This window comes from Pteropus alecto, unplaced genomic scaffold (genome assembly GCF_000325575.1).
Source record: "Pteropus alecto unplaced genomic scaffold, ASM32557v1 scaffold210, whole genome shotgun sequence".
Lineage (NCBI taxonomy): Eukaryota > Metazoa > Chordata > Mammalia > Chiroptera > Pteropodidae > Pteropus > Pteropus alecto.
The window spans coordinates 948441-970959 of record NW_006431288.1 but is presented as its reverse complement, the minus strand read 5'-3'; the positions used below and the strand labels follow the sequence as shown (position 1 = coordinate 970959).

General features: G+C 36.1%; 1 pseudogene; it reads right to left on the bottom strand.

Annotated features, from left to right (window-relative positions):
* Positions 1 to 16612: 16612 nt before the first annotated feature.
* LOC112470950 lies at positions 16613 to 16731 on the bottom strand (annotated as a pseudogene).
* Between the last annotated feature and the right edge of the window lie 5788 nt (positions 16732 to 22519).

The following is a 22519-nucleotide window of genomic DNA, read 5'->3' as shown; positions in this document are numbered from 1 at the left end:
ACTCCGAAACTGTCCTACTGAGGCCCTTGCACTTTGCTGTCAGAGATCTTTCTCATTTCTTCTGCTTCCCAGAGAAATCCAAAAGACATGCCCTAAGACATGCCTCCTCCTCTTCCAAGCCCAGGCTGCTCATTAAGGAAATTTCCCGCAGCTGTTTGCCTGGGCGCAGCCAGTGCCAGCATACAGACCCCAAATAGAGCCAAGGTCCACTGCCTCTTGCCTTTCTGTCATCAAAGACTCCCATCCCTCATAAAGAATTTACTTCTGAAAGTCTTCTCTCCCCAAGTGTAAATGCTTGGCACATTCACAAGTCTCTCTCTCTCTCTTTCTCTCTCTCTCTCTTTCACTCCTTCCCTCCCTCCCACTCTCCCTTGGCTCCAAAGAAGTATTTTATCCATTGAGTGATTAATTAACAGACTGCTAAGGTAGAATATACATTTCAACTCTCTTTGCTGTGCCAATTCTACCTCTATTTCTGTACATTCAACCCCTTTTCAGTGGTTATCAGCTGCCATGAAAGTCTAGAGTAATGTGAGAGAAAGAGGGAAGGGGCTTCATTTTCATTCTTATTCACCCAAGATTTTGGCCTTCGATAATGTGGCCAGGTAAGGGGAGACAGAGTGGATTCAGCACAAAGATGGGATGAGTATGGTGATATGACAGTCTTTTTTGTCTTACCCACACTAAGAGATAGGAAAATAATGGACACTGTCTGCCAAAGCCAAAGATAATAATGTCTCAGTCAGCCAGGACGATATTAACCTAAATCCTCAACTAGATTTTTTTTTCTTTTCTCCACTTTTGACATTAAAAGGCAAATAATCAGATTCCAGATTGATATCAGAGATACAAAATAAATTGTCAAGACATTGAGAAGATAAGACACAGATTGGAGAAAATATTTCAAAGATTTATCTGACAAAAGACTACCATTCAAAATGTACAAAGAAATCATAAACTCAATAATAAGAAAATGAACAACCCAATTAAAAAATGAGCTAAAAGCTGAACAGATACTGCACCAAAGAAGATATAAAGATGAAAAATAATGCAATGGGAAGATGTTCTACAACATATGTCATCAGGAAAATGCAGATTAAAACACCAGCGAGATACTGTCACATGCCTATTAGAATGTCCACACTCCAAAACACTGATGATACTGTATGCTGGCCAGAATGTGCAGCAACAGAAGCTCTCATTCACTGCTATGGAAATACAAATTGGTATAGCCACTTTGGAAGACAGTTTGGTACTTACAAAAATAAACATACTTTACCATACAATCCAGCAATCGAATTCCTTGGTATTTACACAAAGGATTTGAAAACTTATGTTCACACAAAAACCTGCATACAGATGTTTATAGCAACTTTATTCATAATTGCCAAAACTTAGAAGCAACCAGGATGTCCTCCAGTAGGTGAATGGATAAATAATCTGTGGTACATCCAGACAATAGAATATTATTTAGTGCTAAAAAATACATGAGCTATCAAGCCATGAAAATAGTGGAAACTTACTTAAAGAATATTATTAAGTAAAAGAAGCCAATATGAAAAGTCTATGTACTGTATGATTCCAACTATATGACATTCTGGAATAGGCAAAACTATGGAGACAATAAAAAGATCAGTGGTTGCCAAGGGGGATGAATGAGTGTAGCACAGGGGATTTAGAGGGCAGCAAAATTATTCTGGGTAATACTATAATGGTGGGTACATGTTATTATACATTTTTCAAAACCCATAGAAAGTACAATACAAAGAGTGAACCCTAATGTGAACTCTGGGTAATAATAATGTGTCAGTGTAAGTTCATCGATTACAACAAATGTACCACTGTGGTGCAAGATATTGATAGTGAGAAAGGCTGTGTATGTGTAAGGGCAGAGAGCATATGGGAACGCTCTGTTCTTTCTGCTCAATTTTTCTGTGAACCTAAATACACTATAAAATATTAAATCTACTTACTGCAGATCTTGAATAGCAAGCTCTACAGAAAATAGAGATGATTCTCCTGAAGTACTGACTACTGGATGATTAAATTATGATCAGGAATGAAGCAGCGAAAGGTCATAATACACTGTAGAAAATTTTCCAAAAATTATTTATCTACTACCTTACTAAATAGTTACTGAGTCACTATACCAAGCTCTGAAGGTCTAAAAATAATACAACCCTGACCCTGGCCTTGAGAAACTCACAGTGTAGTGGGAGATAAAGACCTGCAAACAAACAATTGTACTGAGAAGTAGCAGTGCCTCAATGCAGTAAATGTAAATTGCTGTGAGAGCCAGAGGATCTCTGAAAATTAGCCTGGAGGAGACTTCTGGTTAATACACAGAGAACAAGGGCTCGATGAACCATCATCATTCATTGGTACCCTTGTACATGAACATGCATTGAATGACAACTTTGCTGTGTATTGTACCAGATAACAGGGAAACAATAATGAGTCAGATGACATAGCTCCAATTGGTCAGGAAGATTATAGTTTAAAAGCCCCTATATTAATTACTGAAGAACATGATATCTAAGCTGAACCAGGAACCCCTTTCCAAGAAGCCAAATTAATAAGGGAAAAAAAAATTGTATGTTGAAATCACAGACTATCAGCATTAAGAGGAACTTTAGAGGTGTATGTTGAAATCACAGACTATCAGCATTAAGAGGAACTTTAGAGGTGCTCTATTACAGTGGTTCTCAAACCTAGTTATACATTAACACCGAATGGCTGCCTTTTAGTAAATACCAATACCCCAATTTCAACCAGACCAATGTAATCAGAATATCTCATGATTGGAAGTAGGTATTGGTGTTTTTTAAATCTGCTCAAGTTATTCTAATACATACTGAGCATACTGACCTAATCCTGTCTTCTTACTGATTACAAATCAGTGTCAAAAGGCTAATATAACAGAATCTATGATCCACTGTACAACTTGAGAACTATAACCTTAACAATACCTCGTATCTATCTAATACACTCCTCTCAGTCCTGTTCCCCCAAGTAGTAATAGTATCCTGAATTTTATGATTGCCTTTTTTTGTTAGCTTATGCCATATGTATGTACTGTTTTCCAAAATAACATACTGGTGTAGCTTAGTTTTGAGCTCCATAAAGAAGGCATTTATCTTATGTAATAGTCTTAGGACATTGCTAATCAAAATGTGATCTGTGAACCAGCAGCGGAAGCTTTACCCAAAGGCTTTTTAGAAGTGCACCATCTGGGGAATTAGCCCAGATTCACTAAATAAGAATCCATTTTAACAAGATGGTGGCATATTAAAGTTTGATAAGCACAGTTCTAAGGCCTTGCTTTGTCTCTGAGATTTATCCAAATTATTATGTGCAGATGTAGTTCTGTGGATGAGTATTTACGATGTTTATATATATATATACACACACATATATATACATATATGTATGTGTATATATATATACACATATATACACATACATATATATGTGTGTGTATGTGTGTGTGTATAATATATATATATATAATACTATGAACAATCTTGTATGTCTCCTAATGTATAAATGAATTTCTGTAGGATATATAACTAGGAGTGGGATTGATGGAAAATAAACTACATGAAAGTTCAATTTTGCAACACCAAAATATTTCCTAAAGTAGTTTAAGTTTCATATACCCACCAGAGTGCAAGAGTTTCTATTAATTCACATCTTCTCTATCATTGAGTATTATCGGATTTCTTGATTTTTGCCTAATAGATATACTTATTGTAGTCTTAATTTAGATTTCTCTGATTTACTAATCAATTTAAAAATAATTTTAGTGCTTTCTCACTGTTCATATTTTCTCTTTTATAGAATGCCTATTCATTTATTTTGCCAGTTTGTTTATTGGGGCTCTTCTTAGTGATTTCTAGTATTCTATATTTATAGATATAAATGTTTTCAATTATATGTGTTGCAAATAACTTCTGCTAGTATATAGCTTTCTACTTTCTACTTTCTTCATCATGACTTATGATGTACAGAAATTCTAAGTTCTACTATAATAAAATCCATCAGACCTTCTACCTTGGTTAGTATTTTTAGCTGTTTTAAGAGATATTTCTCTATCTTGAGGTCAAAAATATATTTGCCCACATTTTCTCCTTATATTTTTAAAGTTTTGCTTTTATATTTAAGTCCTTAATCCATCTGGAATTGATTTTTGTGTTCTTTGTACAGTAGAGATCTTATGTCATTTTTTTGATGTGGAAAATCAATTGTCCCAGAATCATTATTGAATAGTCCTTCCTTGCCTCCAGTTGATCTGAAAGCTTCTTGGGTCATCTATATTCATCAATCTGTTTCAGGACCTTGTCTTGTTTCATTGGACAATTTGTCTGCCTTGGCACCAATACCACAATTTTATAATAAAACTTGATATCTGGAAGGGCAAGTCCTTTCACCTTTTTCTTTTTCTCCTTAAGTATATTGGCTATCCTTGACCCTTTTTATTTCCACATAAGTTATAAAATTAATCTGTCATGTTCCACTCAAAACACTGTTGGGATTATTATTGGAATTGTATTATAAATCAATTTGAAGAGAATTGATAACTTTTCAGTACTGAGGATTTCTTCCCATAAACGTTGAACCTTAATGTCTTTCAGTCAAGTTTTGTAATATTCTCCACAAAGTTCTTACACATGTTTAATTAGGTTTATACCTAAGTATTTTTTTTATTTTGCTATTATAAATTTTACTTTTATTATTGTTTTCTAACATTTTGTTGATAACATATAGAAATGTAAGAACTTCTATATATTGTTCTTTCACCAGTCACTTAGATAAATCCTCTCATTCTTTCTATTAATTTGTCAATAAATCATTCGAGGTTTCTGTATAGAGCCATTGTATCTGAAAAAAAATATAACAGTTTTGTTTCTTTTTTCTAATCCACATGTGTGAGAGACTGCTAACTACACGATTTATATATTCTACCTTTCTTTTTAGAAACAGAATACTGAATTTTAGCTGGGAGCATTGCTACATTGCAACTAGGTGTGACCAAATGATCAAGTTCAGGGCATTAAGTTGTAAGCAGAAATAATGTGAAACTTCTGCATCATAACCTTAAAGACTGGTGCAATCTAAAGGACTGAGAATAGGATTTAGGGTGTGACTGTATTAGAAGAGTCAGCTGATTCTGCATCCCATAAAGAACAGCAATGAGATTGATATTCAGTCTTTGTCGAATCTACCATTAACTGTTCCCACCAGCTAGACAATGGGAGGTAAAACAGTGGCAAAGATCAGATTAAGGATGATGCTTTCCCACACCACTTTGCAAATGGCCTCAATATCGCTATCACTAAGTCAACTTAGAGAATTATCAGTTGAGCACAAAAGCTAGTAACTAAAAGAAATTTGACAGATATAAAAACTACAGTCTGAAGAGATCACTGGATATGTTTACTTTTACATGGAACTGGTTAAAAACTCAAAGATTAAAAGCTATTTAGTTTGTTAAGCATTATATTAATACAAAAAAACAAAACTCTGGCCTTCTGAAGTGCAAGACTGTTCAATCCTTAAAGACCCACTTGGGTCCCAAATCTGCACTAACAGGAATTGGGGTATGAAGCCTGTGCAGTTCTAAAAAAAAAAAAAAAAAAAAAGGCATTTTTTTCAATACCTATTCTAGATATGTCTATGGACAGCAGTGGAAAAATGGAAAAACCCAGTGGGAAAAGGCAAGGAACAATAGACAATGAACTTACTTCCAGAGAGCAGAACCAAGGGTAGCGAGCTGCGCTAAGAAAAGAATCTGCTCTACCACCTTGGGCACCTGGCCCAGCTGAATCCAACGTCTAGCTGGTCCAAGGTCTGGCTGGCCTAAGGTCTGGCTGTGATCTAGGCTCCCAGCTTGGAATAGGACCCCAGATTAGAATGTTACATTAGTGTAGTTGGGCGCCTGCGCCTAAAATACGTAAACATACTTTAGCTTATTGTATCAAGCTAATATTGTATTAGTTTATTGTGGCTAAATACCACTATTGTACTCTGCTATGTGTGGAGCCATGTGGTCCCCTGGAGAGCAGAAAGGGAGCACAGAAAAGGGAGCAGAAGTGCCCGCAATACCACGCTCTCCGCACAATAGACTGCACTTCTCCCAATAGAACTGCGCTCTGCACAATAAAGTTGATGCCTCCCGTTTCATTCTCATGTCGGCCTTTTGTGCATTCTCCCAGTTCTTCCAACTGGGCATCTCAACCATCGAACCTTCCCTTCTCGATCAGCTCCACGCTGACACTTGGCATAGTCTGAAGGATGAGCCCAGCACTGACAACCATCAGGTAGCGACTCTTCACCATTCATACCCAGCAAGATTTGATGACCCTTGGTGTTCCTCTCTTTGCTTTCCAAGTGGAATTTTATTCTAATTATCTTTTTCTTATTTGTATTAGTAAATATATAGGCTAAGCTGTTACAGGAAAAAAAAATACCAAAACTAAGTTAATTTTCTTCTGATTAATATTCTAAAGAAAGTTGACTCTAAAAGGCAACCCAAGGTCTTAGGCAGGGTAAAGCTGTTATCCTTAGAAAATGATCGTGGTCTCTTTTTCTGGGTTTAAGTTGTTAATTCCTTGTTAGCTAGAAGTCCAGAGTGAGCATCCTGTCTCTAAGGAAATAACACAGAAGGTATGCACATCACTTTTACATACATTACATTAACCCAAATTTGGCCACATGTCCATACCTAGCTGCAGGGGAGTTTAGAAAATGTGGTCTAAAGCTGAGCAGTCATGTGCCCTCCTACAACTCTACTACTAAAAAAAGTAAAAGGGGAATGAATTCCTGGAGACAATTAGCAGTCATATTAATCTATTAATTTATTTTGCATGTGAAGTAACGGGATGAAAGTACTTTGCCTTTTATTTTTTCGTCAGTAAACCACAAATAACTAAAATAAGACCTGATAAAGAGGGGAAAATGTCATTTAGATAACCTGGATTTTGAATGAAGTCCATTAACTGAATAGGACTTTGGGTTATTAGGTTAGAGTTTTGCTCTAAGTGTGCAAAGAAAAGAACACATGAATACTTAGCTGCCATAATAGGGAAATTGCAGTTTTCTCACCCAAGTCTATCAGGGAAAATGTACAAGGAGATTTATCATAGCATTATTTGGTGATAGGATGTGTAAGGAAATTTCAGTGTTCTACTCTGAGAGAGTAAATACATAAATACGGTAGATGCTTAGAGTAGTTTATTATGTAACAAGGAGCAGTAGCAAATCATATGTGATTTTTGTCTTTAAAGTATAAATGTAAAATCTACCAAAAAATCCAACAATATATATTTGCATAAATTCCAACAAAAATATACAAATTAACTTATTTAAAAAGTTATCAGTTCTCAACCTAAGAAATATCCAAATCTGTAGGGAATTTCTATAAATGTCTACTTGAGCCAAACTGACAACATTGCCAGGGAGCAAGATCGCAAATGCTCCAGAGAATTATAGTTTTACAGCTTCTTTTATGCATTTGGAATTAAGGAGGGAACATAAGAAAGATTATTTGGAGGTGGGAGAAAGTAAGGCAGGGATTTGATTACAGGATAGTTAACAAGATTATGTGTTCTCTTGATGATGGTTATAGCTTATTTCAAAGATATGTTGTCTAAAATGCACAAAAACAATGAGCAAAACGTATTTAAGGCAAAGATAAACCTGTTACTAAAGAAGTTATATGCCTAAGGCATGACTACCCACCATTACTCACACAGTTAGGAATTTATGATCAGATCACCCTGTGAGGTTACTTTCCATAGAACCCCTTTTGTTCATCCGCACTGTGATGAGGAAAGAAATGAGAGTAGAGGTCAAAAGAAGAATGTGGAAAATTAAAATAAGAGTAAGATCCTCGTGTATACCAGTGTTACCTGCCATAAACTGCAAAGAATAATTAACCACCCATGTGTCTGAAAAAAAAAAAAGTGACTTATGAAAGAGGCATGGGAAGCAAGTAGGACTTCCACTGTTGAAAAAGATGTTGTATGAAGGATCATATCTACCCTCCTCCCAAATAACTATAAAACCAGAAAAAAAATATGTCTGAAACAATGCTTTCCAAGACATTAGACATTAGACAACAAAACAAAGTGATGCTTAAGAAATAAAAACAAAAAGGTGAATTCTATAATTGTCCTTTTAATGAGCTAAAGAGAGTTTTTACAAGCCAAACTGAAAGCAAAAACAGGTAGTCTCCCTGAGTTGAGAAAATAAAAAATGGAAATCCAAAGGTCAAGATGGGTAGAGCTTGCAGGAGAGAGTATTGGGGAAAAGTAAGCTGGACTGAGTAAACTCTGAATATCTGCAGAGGATTCCTCTAAAATCTTCAACTGAGTACTAATCAGCATACACAAAGGAGGACACTACCCACCCAAAGCCGGGGGGAAAACACACTTGAAAAGATTAGAGGAAACAGTAGCCAGCACTAACACAGAATGGCAATAGTACTTGTTGCCACAAGCCAGACTAGAAAATCTAATAATTCAAAGGACGTCAGGTAGAGTACCCGAAAGGGTTTTGTCTATGCAGTAGGGCAAAATTAGCCCTAACCCAAACATTGTTCTGGTCCCATCTAAAAATGCTGAAACATTAAGACTCAAAAGTGTTGTAGCCACCAGCCCCCAAAAGACACACGGACCACCAGAAATCAGTGAGTTATAGGAAACACGCTCTTTATTCAGCCAGCTGGGTCTGCCAGGGATACGCAGACCCCAAACTAAGCAGCCCCGAAATGTAGAGGTATAGGGTTTTTAAGCCCTAAATCCCATTCCTCATTCTGTTTTAAACACAAAGGTCTATTTTTCTCCTGTTCACTACCTGTCAACCCACAGGTCGGTTGTGCAAGCAGGGGTACAGAAGCAGAAAGCTTATTGTTAGAATGTTATGTTCCCATGGGTGATAGCCTATGCTGCCATGGGCGATAGCCTATGCTCCCATGGGCGATAGCCTATGTTCCCATGGGCGATAGCCAAACAGTAATTTTCCAGCCAGCACAAAAGGATCAATTGTTTCCAAGTCATTTAACTGTATCCTAGAACAAAGCTCAAGAATATTTATAGAAATAAACACTATTTAGCATAAAAGGTAAAATTTACAATTGATGACATCCAGTAAAAAATTACCAGGCATGCCAAGAAGCAGGGGAATATACTGTGCTGGCTGGAAAATTACTGCTTGGCTATCGCCCATGGGAACATAGGTTATCACCCATGGGAACATAACATTCTAACAATAAGCTTTCTGCTTCTGTACCCCTGCTTGCACAACCGACCTGTGGGTTGACAGGTAGTGAATAAGAGAAAAATAGACCTTTGTGTTTAAGACAGAATGAGGAATGGGATTTAGGGCTTAAAAACTCTGTACCTCTACATTTCGGGGTTGCTTAATTTGGGGTCTGCGTACTCCTGGCAGACCCAGCTGGCTGAATAGTGTGTTTCCTATAACTCACTGATTTCTGGTGGTCTGTGTGTCTTTTGGGGGCTGGTGGTACAACAATACTAAATATAATAAAGAAAAAAATCTCAAAAAAAAAAAACAAAACAAATAATGCAACATAAGATTACTAGACAATGGTATTATTATAACTATATTGAATATGTTCCAGAAACTAGAGGAAATTTTTAACATGTTAGAGATGGGAAAAACATTTTTTAATTCCCAAATTGAACTTTAAGGGATGATAACTACAATATCTGAGATAGAAAATACCATTGGTGGGATTAATATTTTTTTATTGGTTGAATTAATATTACATTAGATATTGCAAAAGAAAATATTAGTGAATTCAAAGGCATAGCAACAGAAACTACTCAACACAAAACATGAAGAGGAAAAAGATAGGAAAAAGAACAGAGTATCTGTGAGCTGTATGCCAATTTCAAGGGACCTAATATATATGTATTTTTGAGTCTGCAAAAAAGAGGCTGAGGGACAGAATTATAATTTAAAAATAATAGCCAAATTTTTTCCAGAAATGATGAAAATTGTAAATCCATAGATTCAAGAGCCTCGATAAACCCTAAACACAAGAAATGTGAAGAAAGTACCAGAAGGCACATCATATTCAAATACTTAAAACCAGAGCTTAAGAGGAAATTTCAAAGCAGCAAGAGATTAAAAGCATATTTCATACAGAGGGAAAAAGGTAAGGATGACAGCAAAGTTCTCATCAGAAACAATGAAAACCAAAAGGAAGTGAAGCAGCTTCATTAAAGCACTGGAGTAAAATATAAATTCTCAACAACCTTGAATTCCATACCCAGAGAAGATATCTTTCAAAGGTTAAATAAAGACATTTTTAGGCATGAAATATATGAACAATTTTAAAACCAGCAGAATGGCACCACAAAATAAAATGTTAAGGAAGTCTTCTGGGAAGAAAGAGAATGATACCTGAAGGAAATATAAATCTACACAAAGAAATGAAGATACCAGATGTGGTAACTACTTGGTTAAACATAATATCTATTTTTATTTCTTAAATCAATTTCAAAAGTATTTCACTCTTTTAAGCAAAAATAATAAAATGTATTTTTGTGTTTATAAAATATGCTAAAGTTAAATAGATGACAAAACCATAATGGTCAGAAATAGAAAAAGAAGTATACTATTGTAATATTCTCACTATATATCAAGTGGTAGAATGTTACCTGAAAGTAGATTGTTTTACATTAAAGATGTATATTATAAACCTTAAATAAAATACAAAAAAAAAAGTATAGCAAATGAGGCAACAAAGAAGAAAATATGGTATCTTTAAAACGTTCAATTAATCCAAAAGAGAAAAAAAAAAAAAAACAGAAAAAAAGGAAACAGTATATAAGGCAAATAAAAAGCAAATAGCAAAACTGAAACGTGACAATATGAATAACCACATTATATATAGATGGTCTAAATATCCACATGGATTAAAAATGAAGAACTATAAAGCTACCTACCAGAAACCCACTTTAAACATCACGCAAATATGTTAGAAGTAAATGCATGAAAACTACATATCATTCTAACACTAAACCAACAAAAGAGTTGAGACGCAACTTGAAAGGTCTTGTTACTCAAATTTGTAGCAGAGCAGAAAAAAAGAAGAATGGCAGAAAATGGAAAATGAGGGACTCCTTCCCAATACATTCTATAAAGCCACCATTTCTTTGGTACCGAAATCTAAGATATTACAAGAAAAGAGAACTGTGACTATATATATTCCTCATAATTATAGATGTAAAAATTCTTAACATAATTTTAGCTAATCAAATCTAATAATATAAAAAAGAATAATACATTCCAATTAAATGGAACTTGTTCCAAGAATTCAAGTTTGGATTAGCACTAGAACATTAGTCAATAAAATTTACCATATTAACAGATCATATGATTATCTCAATGAATGTAGAAAAGTATTTAATGATGTGAATATGAGTTTTATGCATCAATTTGGCTATGCTATAACACCCAGTTATTTAATCAAACACTAATCTAGCCAGTATTGTGAAGATATTTGTAGGTGTGGTTAACATCTACAATTAATCGACTTTAGGTAAAAGAAATTGCCCTTGATAATGCAGGTTGGCCTCATCCAATCAGTTGAAAGGCCTTCAGAGCAAAAGATGAGTTTTTCCAGATAAGAAATTCTGCCTCAAGACTGCAGCATCAATTCCTGAGACTTGCCCTACAGATTTTGCACATGACAGCCCCTACAATTGCATGCGGCAATTCCTTAAAAATAAACCTCTTCGTAGATGATAGATAGATAATTTATACATATAAATATATGTATTTATTATTTAGTTAGCATAAAGTCATAAATATGTATTATTTATAATAAATACATATTTATTAGTTAAATTATATATGTAGGAGAAACAGAGAGAAATAGAATTTTAAGGATAAGTTTCCTGAATTGGTCAGGAGGTTTCTGGAATTAGTTTTCTAACCTGACTATATTTAAGGGTACTAATGACTCCTTTTCCAGTGGTAAAGAAGGCACCGATAGTCTGGTATAATGTGGCAATAGAGATATACAAAATATCATTATTGGATACTCTTAATCAAATACTTATAAAAGGCAAGGTTCTGGGTGACCATGTATTTGATACCAAGTTTAACTAAACTAACAAGTATAATGAGATTGGCTGGTTGCTGCTAAATTCACTGGAGAAAGTAGAAAAAGAAAAGGTTGGGTTCAGGGCTTCATGTTCCCGGCTCGAATTCAACATAAATTAACTGAAAATGTCTGTCATCTCTTAAAGAAAACTGTATCTCCTATAGCTGCAGAGCTGAGATTTATGAAAAGTAAATGCAGTCTCATTCTTCAAGTAGCTGAATTACAAAGCAAATTTAGTTCTCAACCTCATATGATACATTCTGTTAAACTGAGGGCATTGCCTGATATTTGAAATGGCAACATATGGGCAAGTTGAAGCTGAGGATATTAAACCCTTAAATTCTGTTGAATCTTCTTTGCCAGTGAATTTATCATGTAAGGCCTGCTCAACCTCTGTGGAAGGGTTCAAGTGACATGCCTTTCACCATGAGTAAGGGAAATAAATTGTGAGGAGAGCCCTAGCACCCTTGTCTGTGGTCACTCTTCTCTTTAGGCTAGAAGAGTGAGATTTGCTGCCTCTGAACTAGAATACTTAAATGCAGCGGAGATAATTGGATCTCAAGGTAGCAGGGGTTCAAGTGGTGGCACTTAATCATCAAAGACAAGGTGAGAATAGACACCATTAATGGACAGCAGGGTCAAAGCAGTAATCAAAAGAATTTGATTCATAGCATTGGCTAGTTGATTATTGTCCCTAGAAGAGATATAGATGGACAATCTACTAAATTAAGTGGAAGGGTTCTAAATCAAGTGATCAGAAGTCTAACTTGAATCACCAAAACAGAAAGGCATGCCCCTTCAATCAATTCCCAGACAAGTTTTACCTAGCTGACTGTACACTAGGGGAAAAGAAAATGATCAGACTTTTGGGGGATTATTTAGCATTGGTTCTGAACTGCCACTAATTCCAGGAGACCCACCAGAGTAGGGGGCTTTATGGAGGTCAGATGTTCAATGAGGTTTTAGTTCAAGTTCATCTCACAATGGGTACAGCAAGTCACCAAACCCATCCTGTGGTTTTTTCCACAGTTCTAGAATGTATAATTGGAATAGGTATGCTGAGTAACTAGCAGAATCTCCACATTGTTTCCCTATCTTGGAGAGTGGGAGCTATTATGATAGAAAAGACCAAGTGGAAACCACTAAAATTGCCTCTATCTAGGAAAATAGTAAGCTAAAAGCAATACCACATTCCTGGATGGACTTCAGAGATTGGTACACCACCAAAGACTTGAAGGATGCAGGGGTGGTGGTTCCCACCACATTGCCATTGGATTTCCCTATCTGGCCTGTGCAGAAAACAGATGGATCTTGGAGATTGACAGTGGATTATTGTAAACTTAATCAGGTGGCAACTCCAATTACACCTGCTGTTCCAGATGTGGTTTCATTGCTTGAGCAAATTAACACATCCCTCATACCTAGTATACAGCTATTAATCTGAAAAATGCTTTTTTCTTGATACCTGTTAACAAAGACCATGAGAAGCAATTTATTTTCAGCTGGAATACACCTCTGCTGTCCTAATTTAGAAGTATATTAATGTTCCAGCTTTAGTCCACAGAAACTTGATTGCCTTTCTCTTCCACAAGATATCACACTGTTCCATTACATCGAAGACATTGGAAAGCTAGTGAGCTAGAACTGGCAACTATGCTAAATTTATTGGTAAGACACTTGTATGTCAGAGAGTGGGAAATAAATACAATGAAAGTTCAGATACCTTCCACCTCGCTGAAATTTCTAGAAGTCAGTGGTGTGGCGCATGTTGAAATATCCCTATACATTCGAGGCACAACGCCTAGTGGACCTCTTTGGATTGTGGCGGTAACATGTTCCTTATTGGGGTGTGTTATTGTAGCCCATTTACCAAGTGACCCAAAAAGTTGCTACTTTTGAGTGGGTCCAGAACAAGAGAAGGCTCTGCAACAGGTCCAGGTTGGGGCTGCTCTGCCACTTTGGCCATATAATCCATCAGATCAATGGTACTTGATCTGATCAGTATCAGATAGGGATGCTGTTTAGAGCCTTTGCAGGCACCTATAGGTATTTTCCCAAGAGAAATAAAAGGATATCTCCATACAAAGACTTTCACACTAAAGTTCACACCAGCTCTATTTGTAATGGTCGTAAACATAAAACAATCCAAAGTCCATCAAAAGGTGAATGAATAAACATTATCATATATCCATACAATGAAATACTACTCAGCTATAAAAAAGAATAAACAACACAAATGAAACTCAAAATAATTATGCTGAGTAAGGGAAGCCAGACAAACAAAAAACAAGTATATTGTATATGATTTTATTTATATAAAATTCTGGAAAATGCAAACTAATCTAAAGTGAAAGAAAGCAAATCATTGGTCATCTGGTGGAGAGGGTCAGGCAATGTTGAGAGGGCAGGCGGAAACTTTTAAAGATGATGAATATGTGATTATGGTGGTAGCTTCATAGATGTATACATATGTAAAAACTTAACAACTTGCGTACTTTAAGTATGCATATACTTAAAATGTGTCAATTACACCTCAATAGAATTGCTAAAAATATTTAAGTATAAGAATGTAATTACATGGGGAAATGCTTCTATGTTTCCCATTCAGATGATATTGTAAGTTAAGGAAATGCCATCCTATCATAGTTTGTTATGAGGTTTGTTTGTTTTGTTTTTATTTTGAAATAATGAATGGATATTAAATATTATTAAATGCTTTATCTGTATGTATTGAGACAACATATGGATTTTCTCCTTTAATTGTTAATATCATAGCTGATGTCTACTGAATTTTTTATGTTAACCATCCTCACATTTACATATATGTGTATATATGTATACACACACATACAAATACTGCTGGATTTAGTTTGCTTTAAGACATTTTTGCACCTAAGTCAATGAGAGAGGCTACCCAATAAATTTTTTTTTCTTTTTCCTGTCTCGTCCAGTTTTGATTTCAAATCTATATCATACTTATGAGTTACAAAGCATGCACTTTTTTATCCTCTTAAGGAATTTATATAAGATTACATAAGTTCAGAATGACCATATTCTACTTGGGATAGGTTTGGGAGAATTGACTAGTAAAAATATTCAATGTTTTCTTTCTGGTAAACTTTAAAATTTTTATTTAATTTCTTAATAGATGTAGATCTATTTAGACATTTTATTTCTTCTTGAGATTATTTTGTAATTTGCATTTTTCTAATTTTTTTCCATTTTATTTTAGAGTTTAAATTTGCTGTTGTAAAATTATTTTATCTTTAATCTCTCCTATATCTGTACTTTTCTTCTTTTTCCAACTTAATATTTTATTGTTTTTATTCTCATTTTCACTTGATTTTTTTCTTTCCTATTAATTTCTTTCCTATTAATTTTTTCAAACAATCAACTTTTGGTTTTGTTGGTCTACTTTATACTATTAATGCTTCCTAAATCTGTGGATTTATATTTTTATTCCAGATTTAGAAAATTCTCAGCCAAAAATTCTTTAAATGTTTCCTCTTCTTCATTACCTCTATTATCTTCCCTGGGACACAGATTATATAAATATTAAAATTTTATTCTATCCACTACTTCTCTTTCATATATTCTATTTCTTTGCTTTCTGTGCTGCAATCTAAGTAATTTCTTTAAACACATTCCAGGTAATTAATTTTCTATTTAGCTGTATATATTCAACTATTAAGTACATCTATTAAGATTTTTATTTCATTAGTGTGAGGGAGGAAAATTTTTTCCTCTACTCTCCTAGGTTCTCTGTCTGGCTTAAGAATTAAATTGACAAAACAAATTGATAAGAAAAAAATGAAACATTTAATTAGCTGCATATGCACGGGAGTTCCACAAAAACATGAGACTCAAGGAGGCGCACACACACACACACACACACACAATCCTGAGCAAAAGAAAGGAATAGAGGTTTCAGGCTTCTGAGTGAGGGGAGACAAATTATGGGAAAGTGAGGGGAGGAAATAGATGGTAAATAAAGTTTACCTTATTATGCAGTTAAGGGCCTTTCAGGTAAAAGAAAAAAAAAAGTTGACTCTGAGAATAGCTCTCTTCCTGGTACAGGTACCTTTACTAATGAAAATTTCCTTTATAAGTATAAATTTTCTTTTAAAAAAAAGGATAAATTTATACTTTGTTTTAGGCAGTTAATTTTCTCAAAATAATCTTCATGCCAAAGTGACACATTTCGGGGTGGCATGTTCTGAACTCCTCTGGTAGTTAAATTTTTCATTTATAGAAATTTCATTTGGCTCTTTTTTGAATCTGTGTGGCCATATTTGGTAATCTGCAATTGCTAGGTCATATTTATGTTTCATTTTTTTGGAATTCACACATACACCTACATTAAGCATCAGACAATTTTCTTTTATTTTTAGGCAAGGCGACCCTTAGTTGACCTCACAGATTGCAAGGACCTTGTCAGCTTACAATCCCTTATTTTTTTTTTTTTATTTTTTACACCTATAGCACCTGGTCTTCCTAGGTAGTCTCCCATCCAAGTACTAACCAGGCCTGACCCCGCTCAGCTTCCGAAATCATATGGTATCGGGTTTGTTCAGGGTAGCATGGCCCTAGACCAGATAATTTTCATATCTACGGTTCTGGTGGTCTTATCTTGTTTGTTATTCTATTGATTCTCACTCAGTTGGCTTGCCTTCCCATATACTCTATGACTTTGGAATTAGAATTCACATTTATTCTATATTAAATCTGTGGTAATTTGGGGGCTTAAAATGAGAATATTTTCTTCTCAAAAGGATTTACATCTGTGTCTTCAAGGAGCTAGAAAAAGCCACTGACCTGGAACCACTTCAAACGTCCACTTCAGGATTGTAGCTAACATGAAAGTCAGGAACTCAGTTCCATCTTCTTGCACTGGAACAAGGCTTAGAACCTGGATTACAGTCCTGCTGAGGACATCTGTCCTTAAGTCCACCCAGCCCCTTTCATCTGCCCACTGCCCACTACTACCAGTTCCACCCCAATCTCTGTTTTCTGTTTTGTTTTGGGGGTGGGACAAGATAATGTACCTTGAACTCATTGCCTACTTCTTATCCCCTGATAAGCCCATCAGTTCATCAAAAAGTGTTTTCTATTCAGGATCTAGTTCTACAGTGGGAGAGTTTATTAGAGCACTTAGTATTCTGTATAACCAGATGTAGAATTAAGTCTAAATCTCTTTAACTTGTAGTTCAGTATTATTTCCATTTTTACATGCCATGAAAACAAATCTTGAGAGCTATTAAAACTATCATCCTCTTTTTCAATATCCTGATTACCAAAACATGACAATTAGGATAACCCACAGACAGAAAGGACTTGTTATGGACTTAATTGTGCCCCCTCCCAAATTCACATGTTGAAGTCCTAACCCCCAGTACACTTCAGAATGTGACTGTATATAGAAATAGGGCCTTGTGATGGTTAAGTTTAAGTGTCAACTTAAGTTGGCTACAGGGATCCCAGATTAAACATTATTTCTGGATGTGTCTGTGAGAGTGTTTCTGGAAGAGATTAACATTGTAATCAGTAGACCGAGCAAAGCAGATTGCTCTCTCAAATGTGAATGGGCATCATCCAGTCCATTGAGGACCTGACTAGCAGAAGAGGAGGAGGCAGAAAGAAAGAAATCATGCCTTTGTTCCTTGCCTCACTGATTGAGCTGGGACATCTCGTCTCTTCTTTGGATCTCAAACTGGGATTTACACCATTGACTCCCGGTTCTCAGACCTTTAGACTCAGACTAAATTATACCACCAACTTTCCTGGGTGTCTAGCTTGCTATGGCAGATCATAGGATTTCTAAGCCTCACTGGCATGAGCCGATTCCTCAGAATAAATCTACATCTACATCTCCATCTCCATCTATATCTATATCATCTGTTTATATCTATATCTAGATCTATATTTATATATATATATATCATTGTCTCATTGTATATATCATTATACATATAATTTCCCCATCTAAAAGTGTAACTAAAATTAAATGAAGTTATATGTGGGGGGCTTATTCTATAAGACTACTGTCCTCAAAAGAAGAGGGAGAGACACCAGGAAGGTACGCACACAAAGGAAAGACCATGTAAAGACACAGCAAGAAAACGACCATCTGCAAGCCAATGAGAGAGGCCGCAGAAGAAACCTAACCTACCAACACCTTTATTTTAAACTTTTGGCCTTCAGAATTATGAGAAAATAAATTTCTGCTGTTTAAGCCACCCAGTCTGTGGTATTTTGTTTTAACAGTCCTAGAGAACTAATACAGACACTTACTTAGTATGCTTCATATTTTTCTTATTCCTAGAATGACCTATTTCTCTTGTCTTCATAAGAAATTTAACCCATCCTTCAAGGTTATTTCAAATGTCACCTCTGTGAAAATTTTTCCTAATTTTCTGCATTCCCATATTTTGACGTATTTCTTTCATAGAACTTTTTACATTGCGTCAGTATGTCTCTTGTACTAGATTGCAAATCCTTTAAGAAGAGCAACTATATAAAACCCATCTTTAAATTTCCAATATCTAGCTTAATGCCTATTGGATGAATAAATGAATGGATGTGTGAATGGATAAGTGAATGAATAAATGAGATGTGATTTCTCCTTAAGGTGCCATATTTCCTGCTGCTTCTAGTGGCTATTTATTCTTCAACACTGCCATCCAGGGCAGGGTGTGGAGATGCTCCTGGCAACATTCTAGCTCTCCATGGCTTCTTTCAGATGACTTGTTTTCCAATTTAAGCCAAATTTCCTCTTCCTATTTTGGTATTACCATATTCTACTCTTCTCATTACATCATCTATCAACCTCTCGGTCATTCTTCTCATTTATTGAGAACTTCTGTTCCAAGACCACAGTCCTCTCTACCCTAACATCAGTGACTTTCAATCCCATGTAGGTCATCCTTTTCAAAAACAGATTCAAAATTTCTTCCTCAATCCTAACATGTTATCCGTACCCTACTTTAGGAACTTATTACTTGGTCGCGCCCAGTCTTCATCATCACAAAAATGTTTTTATCTCTAAACACTTAGGCTCTGTAGTGATTCAAATAATGCCCCCTAGATGTTCACATCCTAAATCCCAGAACCTATGGCTATATTACCTTATGTGGCAAAAGAGACTTTGCAGATGTGATTAATTTATAACTTGAGATGGGAAGATGATCCTGCATTACCTGGGAGGGCTCAATGTAATCACAAGGGTCTTTATAAGAGGAAAGCAGGATGGTCAGAGTGAGAGAAAGCAATGTGACAACAGAAACAGAGGTTGATGTAATGTGGGGCCATGACCAAGAGAATGCAGGTAGTTGGAAAGGGCAAGAAAACAGACTCTGCTTTAGAGATTCCAACCTATTTTAGACTTACGACTTCCAGAACTGTAAGAGAATAAATTTTTAAGATACTGTAAGCCAGTAAGTTTGTGGCAATTTGGCTAGAACAGCAATAGGAAACTAACACAGGCTCCAAGAGACTAATTTATAACCACAAACTGTTCTCCTGACTCACTCACTCTCCCAGCACACCTAACCCTATTCTCGCAATTGATTACCTCTCTCCTAGGCTTCATTTGTTTTCCTAGACACCAAGACATCACAATTTTAAATTTTAACAGCTCTGTTCCCAGAATGTCAAGGTCCTAATCACTTATCCTTTCATCTACTCTGATATTGCAAATATTGCAAACAACCAACCTCTTGCTTTCTTCTTTCCTACACTGAAAATATGAAATGTCGTAGGAGAAAATTACTCGATGATATGTTTTGGTGCCACTACAAACTCATTATATTTAACCTCAGCTAGACCTTCAGTCCCTCTTTATTCTTTTACATGACCTTTATTAGTGCCTTCTTTTTATTCTCATAGCAGTAATTAGAAACCATCAATGCTTCTAAAGTCACCTGCTCCATGAGTACCCCACTCCTTAGTACGTTATATTGACTTCCACTTTTGAGAGAAAATCAAAGTGTGGCATTGAGCTGCCTCCAGCATGGCCTCTTGCTGCAGTCCCCCTTGTTTGTTTCATCACTGTTGCCTCTGCCTAAAAGACCTTCCTTTCCTCTTCCCCTTGTTCTAACCTACATTAACCTAATAATAACTTTCTTACTTCTTTTTATTTTTCCAACCTAAAGTTAAATTTTCTATGAAGACTTTATTATCACCATCCAGTTCCCCAGTTGACCTCCCCTCTTTTGTGTTCCCATTTTATTGTACATACATCTATTGAAACTATCATACCACATGTGATAATGTTCAATTACATTCATCTATTTATGTATCTCTCTCCTTTAACTAGACTGAGAATCCCTTGAGATGAATTAGTGTCTTATTTGTCTTGTTATCCCCAGGACTCTAGCACTATGCCTATAATGTTTTGAGAAATAGTAAGAAGGAGAGAAGGAGGGGCCTATTGAAATGGTAAGAGTTGTGGCCAGTCACCTTCCCCCACCATGTACATAAACCATCACCACCGCTAAACATTAGACTTGCCTGTCACCTTCTCTCCACGATTAGTCTGTTTGGAGACTGCAGTTCGTCCCAGACCCTTAGGCAGAAGCTCACAGCAATCAAAATGACAAGCGCACTGGCATGTTCATCTGAGAGCCCTGCTTCATCAAATCCACTTCAGAATCATGTAGACACTTTTGGCTACCTCGGTGCTTCAGACCATCTGGTCAGGTGGCATAGCGCCTACTTACAAGGTCAGTTTCTTATTGCCCAAAATTATCCAGATAATGCTGCAAAGTAAACTTTCTTTCTAAACTGTCATAGGGAAGTCTTCAGAATCATCACCAGTCCATGCCTTATCCATTTCTTTTAGTTCTCAGTTAGGTAGCAGGGATATTTCTCCAGAACATTGTTGTGATCTTCTAATTGCCCCTGAGGACAAAGGAATGGTCTGGGAGGACAAATACAGGTAGGACCCAATTCTCATGTACCTTTTCTGTGGGAAGGAGAGTAGCAATGAAGTGGGATCTCAGAAATGCTGGAAATAATGACCAGAATTTTGGTATCTCAGGGATGTGTCCAGTCTGCTTCATAGACATTTTGACCCTAATCAAACTTTTTACTTTAGAAATTATGCCCCACATCTAAATGTTGGTTTTTTTGCATTCAAAACAATCTTTACCCCGACAGTAGAAATGGAGATGAGAGTAGAAACCGAAAGATGCTTCTTGGTGACACAATTTTTGGTTGGAGTTTGCCTGAAGATTCCTCTAAGTATCTGGGGCCTAATGTTATAATGACAAAAGGCTGCTAACTGCATGGAGAATGCTGAAAATGGGCAACCACAAGCAGCTCTATACAAATGAGGTACATCCTGTGCCAGAATAAAAAGGATAGCTACACTGAAGACAGAGCTCCTAGGAACCAAGATGGAGAAGGAAGCCAGCTTTACATGAAACTGGCACAATGTTACTCGTGGTCAGATATTTAATCTTCCCATAGGTAATTTTGTCTGTGTAGATAACTGAAGGAAAATTTACTAAAATCAAAACGAATCAAACATAGAGCACATTCCAAAGCAAATATATTAGAGGATTGTCTGAAAATACATCTGTACCTCTGCCTTCTTTTCCTATATATTTGGAGAGGAAAGGGGAAGAGATGGAGAGGAATAGAAAGAAATTCTCACCCTTGAAGATTCAGTGGTTAAGTGGTTCCCCCTTAACCACTGCAATCCACAGTGATCTCTCTTTCCCCTGAATTCCTATAAGATTTTGCATTTTACTATATCTCCTGCTGGCTTGCATTATTAGATATCCACTCATGATCCAAGAACTCATCTCCCCAGTTAGTTGCAAGGCCCTTGAGGACAAGGACTGTTACACTGCCTATCACAGTGATTGAATATTGCAGACGCTCAAAATATTTGGTTGCTTAGGTAATGCCACCAGCAAATAATTCCAAATCACAAATATAATTTTGCCATACAGTATGAAATTTAAGGAATAAATCTATCTTTGTGTTAACATTTTATGCCTTGTATTTTGCAGTTACTTAGAACAAGTTCAGAGAGCTGAATATTGGGATGGCGTGGGGGTTGTTGAGAGAACCGGGATGAATATTAAAATGTGTCAGGCCAGTGAAAAAATGTCCAAATGGGATTTTTTTAAAACTGGGTTTCTGAGAATCTTTCCTAAAAGGTAAAAGGTGTTTTCTGGCGTCGTTTAATAATTAGAGCTGGAAGTCTAAGTCTTTGAGGGCTCCTTACCACGTTGGGAATTTGGGCACACTTTGCGGCTACGCGATCTGCACTCTCATGGTCGGAGGACAATTTGTGACAGTGCTGTCACGGCGGCTCCTCAACACCAGGCGGCGCCGGGCAGCGCACCGCCTCTGGACGCGCGGCCGCTCTTC